General features: G+C 37.3%; 1 long non-coding RNA gene across 2 annotated transcripts; it reads right to left on the bottom strand.

Annotated features, from left to right (window-relative positions):
• Nucleotides 1-295: 295 nt before the first annotated feature.
• Nucleotides 296-8191, bottom strand: LOC127425656 (uncharacterized). 2 transcript variants are annotated; one of them, XR_007894645.1, is made up of 8 exons: nt 7899-8191; nt 7751-7796; nt 7542-7589; nt 2611-2819; nt 1554-2496; nt 1392-1461; nt 1045-1108; nt 296-839 (listed from the first exon to the last, which is right to left on the bottom strand). It is a non-coding gene; the product is annotated as an uncharacterized LOC127425656 (long non-coding RNA). The 2 variants fall into 2 exon arrangements; XR_007894644.1 differs by having other exon boundaries at nt 1392-2496.
• Between the last annotated feature and the right edge of the window lie 312 nt (nt 8192-8503).

The following is an 8503-nucleotide window of genomic DNA, read 5'->3' as shown; positions in this document are numbered from 1 at the left end:
GCCAGCACCATACTGTGTTTCTGCAGGGTTTGTACCATTTTTACAGTGACAGCGTCTTGCTGTATTTTCACTACACAGTTAAATACTGTAAATGTTAAAAATACAGTATAGAGCTGGCAGCAGGTTTGCCAGCTGTTTACTGGTTTTATGAAGTATCAACACCGTTTTTTGTTTGCATATTCTTACTGTGATTTCAAAATACAGTAAAATACTGTAATTTTCCAACAACAAAAAAACACTCCCCAGATTAAAAATTACTATTAACTTGACATGACACAGTTTGAATTGACTTGAATACATTTTTATTTAAAACTTGGTTGTCAACAAATAGTCTTCAATAGTCTAAACAGAGTTTTTGCCATATTACATTCAACTGAAAACATTAGATATCAAAATTACAGCATCAAAAATGACAATAAAATGGCAGCATTACAAACTGAAATAAAGTTCAAGAACAAAATTCACATAAATCAGCTAAAAAAAATTAAGCAAAAACAAGACTTGCCCTTTAAGTTGAATGTCAGCATGACGTCACAATGAATGCATGAGAGTTTGTCAAAAGATTGTGAGAATTGGAGTTTGACTATAGGTGACAATGTAAGTGTGTGTGTGAGTGTGTGAGAGAGAGAGAGAGAGAGAGAGAGAGAGAGATAATATTAACTTACTGCTGACTTCTCTAAATGAAACTCCATTCAAAGTCTATGAGTTTCTTCAGTAGGGTGAAGTCATGGGGATTGACTGTGACAGTCTTCTTTAGGACCATTTACCCAGTCCTCTTTCAGACCACTTTGGCCCAGCTGGTTTTAGACTCCCTTTCTGGGTTTATACCAATAAAGTGCCTGTATTGTAAAAACATTATTGTTAGATTAGAGTTTAAGCAAAATAATGGTATAAGTTGATATGTGTAATTTTTGGTAGTTAAAATACATAATTTTTGACATTTTGTTTGGTGTCGCAGAAATTATACACTTTTTGAGTGATTGAATGGTATGTGCTTGAGTGCCAAATGAAAGTTGAAGTGGAGGTGAATAAGAAATGTCTTACCTCTGAATGAATTCCAGTGCACAGCATGCCTCCTCCTGGTACTGTACATTGAAAACGTAGTACACTGAAAACACAGCAGCAAGTCTTGTCAAAAATGTAGGTGTGATGCTCTCACAAATGACCTGCCTCTCAAAGCTGATCATCCAACGCTCAATGCAGAACTGATCTGGTCTACCTGAAACTTTTAACAACAATCTTAGAAAACATAATTTTGTGGTAACCTAAGTGAATGACCCTGCTGAATACTGTTGAACAGGCAACACACTGTGCAGGAATAAGTCATGTGGTCAGTCTGGTTCAATCACTCTGTTTTTACTTCCCTAATTCCTTAATAATAGTGCACATACCAAGCAGTATGAGATGAGGACTTGCAGGTCAACTAAGGGTCCTCTCAATGTCTACTGCACTGGCAGATGCCTGTAGGGAATAAAATAAATGTTAGAATAACATCTGGAGGTGTTACAATTTCTCCATTACTCTTAACTTGTGTCAATTTGTATGTATAATACCTTTGAAAACCAATAAATATTCAATTTAAAAAGAAAATTTGGAGGTGTACAGAAAAGAACAGATTCCTTAGATCAGCAAAATACTGTAGTCCTTCTGTGTTTTCTTTAAAGTGTGCCATCAGTAACTTCACAACATGGAGTTCCACCTCAACATCCTCAGCATGAGACTGAGAGCTTTGACATTTTTATCATTTGATTTGTTAAAGTATTCAATGATTGATCTTCCACTTTGATCCATGGAAAGCTCCAGGGAACGCAGAACATTAATGTCAGTTAGGAGTTGAAAATGAGTAAAGATGGACTAAATGGAAAAGATAAGGCCATTGGCTCCTGACTTCTTCAGTGGAGGGGGATGGTGATGCATTAATATACTGTCGTTGACAGCAGTATGTAGCCACCACTGTATTCATCACCTCTGCTCTCTCCACTCCACCCATGCCCTCCTTTTTGTAAATTTCTTCTAGTCTCAGTCACTTGTTTTCCAGTGTCTGTTCAGTTTCTTCAGGTGGGATCTGAGGCTGAAATCTTACACATCCATGTCACTTGTGTGCAGAATGTGATGAAAACATATGGTGTGTGATCGTGAAGGGTTAAGCTCATATTTGCACATCTCATCCGCTAGGATTCTTACCATTTGGCGCCTCTCTGGAGGCTAAGGCCTCCTCCCAGCAGAAACTGCTGAATGGATTTCTTGGGGCATTTTTTCCAAAGGGAAATGAAATGTCTTGGGCCATGATTTGGACACAGTGAAAGAAGATAGAGTTATTGGGCCTGTACAATCAACCTCAGGATATGATGAAATTGAAGATGTGTTTGTGTGAGGTGATGAGCCGGAAGGACATGACAAGAAAGCACTTGTTGATGGGCTGGTATGTGAAGATGGGCCAGGCATCAGGCATCAGTGACGGGCAAGAAATTAACTGCAGAGACACGGTCTCTGTCTCTGAAAAAAATATTAATAATTTAATCATTAAACAATAAGGGCAATTTTTATATAAAACATTCTCAGCATGCTAGCATACTAGGTAAAACAAACACGATTGGTGTACCTAATTACCTAATCTAAATGCCTCCAGTAACTTGTGAAGTTGAATAACTGGCAAGAGGCCATCAATGTCTTCTTGACGTCCATACTGCAAGTCTCCTTTAAATTCTACACCACACTTCTTTAGTGTAGAAATAAGCTTTACTTGGGTCTTTTCATCAATGTTTGGCAAAGCCTTCCGAGTGATGTCTAGTAGCTCATCATTTAAGGTGGACATTGCTCTACAAAGAGAGGAAAAATGATGAAGAATTAGCAGCGGGATGCCATGGACTGTGTACTTGGGTAAAGGGTAGTAATCAAGTAGATGCACATGGTTAACACAACAATGCAACCTCTGCATTGGTGCAAGGCAATAAACACCCATGTCAGGACAGCAAACAGCCTAATACTGTTCAGTAATAAACTGCTGAACCCTTATGGATTAGAACAACTTTGATCTGTCCAAATACAAACCCCATCACCTTCACCAATTGCAACAAACATGTCTTTTTTGTACTTTTTTCCCTTTACTGTAACCTTGTGTGCTATCTGAGAGTTCACAGGTTCAAAGTTCAGATGAGAAACTGATTGTTTAATGTCATCATTGTAGTCTCCTAAAAAAAATCTGTGCTTTTTTCCACTAATAAATTTGGTGGGAAGAAGTTGCCAGCACTGAGGTAAGCCTGTAAAAGTTGATGCCTTTCAGCCAGGGCTCCACAGAGATTTTTAAAGTTGTGTAATTTCTGAGCACACTGTTTGAAATATGTGTGTTTGCTCTCAAACCTTAAGTGTCCACAGATGGATGACAGGGCCAAAGTGGACAATCAGCTCTGGATAATGAATAAGGAAATGGTGTTTGGCCTTTAGTGGATGATTAGGAAAGGCTTGCAAAAAAATAAATAAAAATACTCATCGATTAAAATTCTTAAATACGCTACCTGGCTAACAGAGATAGCTGGTGCACATATGAGCTCTGTTATCTGTCTCAGTTGCTAAACAAGATGCAATATATTGTCATCACCAGGATTCACAATTTTGTCTCCAATCAAGACTGGCAACATTCTCAGCAAACACCAGTTTTGCACTGCTTGGCCAGAGTTTTTCACTCCCAGATTGAACCTCACAAGGTTTATCGTTGGCATCATTGCCTAAGTACTTATAATGATTGATGCGTCTATTCAATTATTGATATGTGAATTTCTTCTCCACTATTGCAAGGTGCTTGATATATAATGCCAAATCAGATGACACAATACCTTCAAAAAGATCATGGCCAATACATGGAGGTAACCCAGGCTGACACACATGAACATATGTGAGCTCATTAAATATGGAGTTAAATTTGATACCTCCATGGCCATATGATGATCCACCACAACGCTGAGCCTGTGCAAAATCACTGTATGATTGCACTGTTCTAATACAGCCTTTGGCAACTGCATCTACTTGAAATGTTGCCCACTCAATCTCACAAAATCTGCAGAAGTGCATACTCTTACTAAAATTTTCAACAAAGCCTCCAATATTATGAGATCCCAGGTTATCTCCGGCAATGGCATATAATGTTCCCTTGCACACCTGTCCATCTGGCAAAGTAATACCACTTACCTCAAGATTTTTAAGGTCTTGGACCAAGGGACCAAAAGCAGCACAAGTTGCATTTGGTCAATGCTTGATCTATTATGTGGTGCAATATCTGCAAGAGTGGCATATACAGAAAGTATCTTGTGCTTCTTCCCAGAACCCAAAGGGTTTGCTACTTCTAAAGCATCCTGATACAACATAAAGCCAAATGGTGAGATCTGTTCTTTGAAAAACACATTTTCAGCCATATTCTTGCCATCCCACACATCTTGAAGAACATTACTAGATCAGACAGAAATTTGAACTTGTTTGTGCTGCACCACAACAGACCTCATCTGAAAGAGAGATTCGACTGTTTATTTAATTGGCACATACTGCACAAAGCACTCTTTACCAGCATCATTCTGCCCTAGACAAATTGGTACTGGATCAATGTAATTAAACATACTCTTGAAAACTGTTTTCCTTCTTTGGTCAGTTTTAAGCGTATGAGAATTGCAAGCATAAAAAAAGATCTTCACTTTTCAAGACATCAATGACCGCATTTATGTCTTCTACCTGAACTCCAAGTGTAATCAATTTTTCTTTCATCTTGAAAAGTAAATGTGACTGCCTTATCTCATGAAACTCTTGAAAATGTTCTACAGTTGTTTGCATGACAGATGATGGAAGCAGCAATTTGCTTTGCAATTTCAAATAAAACAGGGCAAGACTTCTCAAAGGCTTCATCAACACTTTCTGGTAAAATATATACCTCAGTAATTTCAGTGTTGCTTTGAGCAAACAGCCATGTATCAAACTGTTGTTCTATATACCTAGAATAACAGGCAGGATTTCTTTCAGAAGAATCTCTGCGTTTCCTAGATATATGAGGTGTGAATATGGACAAAACTGTAAAGGATTTATCACACTGTCGAAATGGACAAGGAACAGATTTCCCCTCTCTGATGTGTGTTTTGAGATGACAGATTAAGTTCTTCAAATTCTCACACTTGACACTGCACAAATTAATATGGCATGCTAAATCAAATGTGGCAAACAACACTTGCCTCACATCTGATTTGCCATCTTTGTGTTGATAAGTGGGAGTTTTGAAATGTTCAAACTTTACAAAGGTTTTGTTACAATTAGGTAACATGCACTTAAAAGATGTGTTAGAGACATGTGCCTTACATATGCCTTGATTGTAGAACAATTTTGTGAGCACATTTTGCAGGTGAACATTTTTGCGCTGACACTATGAAAGCACATTCAATATCAAGTTTGTCAGTTACACAAATAACTTGTGAACTTCACAAATGAGCTAGGTTGTTCTAGCACCTGCTCAAAGCTTGCTCACTACATTTATAGGTAGGGTTTGCCACTTTTGAAGTTTTAAAATAAGGGACTCTTAAATGAGGGTGGGGGGGGGGTCACAGTCCCTAACTACATCCTCCAGTTTTAGCAATAAAAGCGTTGAGTTAATATGCGTTATTAATAAAACTTGTATACCCTTTCTTATATGCTGAAATTAGAACTTTCCTGACCCCTGACTTATATAAATACATCTTTTATATGTAAAAAATATATTTATTTTTATTATTTGTCTCCTTTATCTTATTTATGTATACATTTTGGTTGGTTTATACATATTGTATTTCTTCTTCCTTCACCTTTTCTTGTCTTTATGACTCAGTGATTGTATTCATACATTGTTTGATCTTATTGAACATTTATATCGAAAAAAATCCACAGTTTTAGCACCATTTGTGGACTTTTCGGACGGTCCTTTACCCACTATAGGCACATTTTCCAACTTATATCAATGTTAAATTAGCGATCTGGAACGATTTCACCGTGACGCCATCTGACCAGCTTAAATACGGGACAAATTGCGTCCTGTATTGATTCGATATGGGATGCATAATTTTACCTTTAAATACGGGACGATCCCGTATTTTACGGGACAGTTGGCAACCCTATTTATAGCCCTACTCAAAAACTACTATGATGCTGCCTCTAATTACAATTAATGAAATAACCAATTATTATCATCACATGGCTGTCAATATGTTTAACAATCTAAAATAACCAGATGATATTTTATTATTTGTCTCTGACCCCAGTAGATCTATGCCTTGCCTCCACAGAATTATTCATTCCTTTTCTAAGTTTTCAGGATATAGAGTCAATTGGTCTAAATCCAAAGCTTTGGCACTGACAGCGTATTGCCCAGAAACGGCTTTCCAGCTGGGTGCTTTCCAGTGGCCCAAACAGGGCATTAAGTATTTGGGTATTTTATTTCCAGCAAATTTGTATGATATAGTTAGAGTTAATTTTGACACCTTAATAAAATGGTTTTCGAGTGATGTGGGCAGGTGGGCTTCATTACATTTATCTATGATTGGGAAGGTTAATGTTATTAAAATGAATTGTATTCCAAAATTCATTTACTTACTGCAGTCTCTCCCTGTAGATGTCCCCCTCTCTTATTTCAAGCAATTTGAAAGCATAGCGAAGTCCTTCATTTGGAATGGTAAGCGTCCCAAATTACATTTCAATAAGTTACATAGGCCGATTGAAAAAGGTGGGCTAGGCCTACCCAAGATTTTATTTTATTATTATGCATTCGGTCTTAGACATTTGGCTCATTGGTCGCTTCCACCTGAGAGAGCCCCTCCCTGGTTCTGTATAGAACAGGAAGTTATTGCCTCTATTTCGCCACTGCAGAGCCTTTCTATCAAATTAATCGGAGAAGCTAAGTTACATCCCGTTATCTCGCACTTGAACTCGGTATGCACAAAAGTGTCCAGACTGTTTAATTCTGACATTTTTTTTAAATGTTGCATCGAGCATATGGCTGGACCCCAAACTATGCATCAACAAGTCCCCTTTTTGCTGGTCAGAGTGGATTGGGAGGGGGGTTACTACACTCGGTGACCTATATGAGAATGGAGTGTTGAGATCCTTTCAAAATTTGGTTAAACTTTTTGGGATTCCTAGATCTCTGTTCTATAAGTACTTACAGCTGCACCACCTGCTCTGTACTGTTTTTGGGAGTGGTTTACACCCTCCTAAAGCTGCAGACACTCTGGGAGTGGTGATTACTGCTTTTGGAAAAGGTCATGAGTCATCGGTGTATTACTCCCTACTAATTCAGAGTCTGGGAGATGGAACTTCAACTTCTCTTATGAGATTATGGGAGAAAGATCTAAATTTGGTATTGGAGGAGGGAGAGTGGGCTAGGATTCTAAAAAATGTCAAATCTGCATATGTGTGTTCTGCTATTGATATTTAATGGTTGAATCAATAAAAAGTGTTAATCATAAAAATAAAAAAAATAAAAACAATCTAAAATAACACATGTCATTACCCAAACAAACAGGAATTATTATACATACCTTCTTATTGGAGCTAGCTGATGTTTCTCAGGCCTTCCACACACCATGCTGGAAGGCAAGTAGTTTGTGTTACTAAAATGTTTTTAAATTTAAAACTGCCTTTCTTTAAATATATTTCTGTATCATGTATGAATTAATAAATTTTCCACATGAACTACTGGCAAATGTGTTTTTATTTTGTTGTTGTTGTTGTTTTGTTTTTTTTTTACCTTGAGAACCAGCAATGAGGTAACGAACTGGCCTAGACTTAAATTCCTTAGAATCCGTAAGGAAATATAGTGTTTCAGAATTAAACATCACATTCAAAATGTCTTTACATACTTTTTTAACCAATAAAGTATTTAAATAACAACCTACACAGAGATCCGAGAATCCATCAGTATATTCAGTAGTAAGATCTGTAGAATCTTTAAATCCGCGGGAGTTCGTGGTAAATGACTAGAGGCGGTGTTACCATAGAAACGACAACAGCAGCTGTTTCCTTCATAAGACTTTTAAAAGAAGAAAACAATTAAATAAAGAGTCTGCGTTCCTTTCAAAACTTCTCTTATTTGCTCAGCCGATGTTCGGTTTTCAACAGAGATGTCTCCTAGCAACCAAAATAACAAACAATTTAGCAATACTAGCACTAGCACTTGACCCTATGCACGGCGTACAGCCTACGTATTTCCGGTAAAATCTCAGCGGCTATCTGAATTTCCGGTATAGTGTTCTCTGATAGGAAATTGTGGTAGTAGCGAACTCTTGCGGTCATATTTCGATTAAATATCGGTTTCAACTAATTTAATTATATTGTATATATTATTAACTGTAATGAACCTGTTTTAGTGTATAATATTAAAGAATAACGTTCTAGGAATAGCTCATAGTTTTAAATACCTTTGGCTTTAAGGTTGATGGTCTCAGTATTGCAGTGTCCCTTTGTATGACACTTTGTCACATTTAAATACAGCGATTTACAA

This window comes from Myxocyprinus asiaticus, chromosome 34, assembly GCF_019703515.2.
Source record: "Myxocyprinus asiaticus isolate MX2 ecotype Aquarium Trade chromosome 34, UBuf_Myxa_2, whole genome shotgun sequence".
Classification (NCBI taxonomy): Eukaryota; Metazoa; Chordata; class Actinopteri; order Cypriniformes; family Catostomidae; genus Myxocyprinus; species Myxocyprinus asiaticus.
Note: the sequence above shows the minus strand (reverse complement) of the source record. Positions and strands in the feature narration are given on the sequence as shown.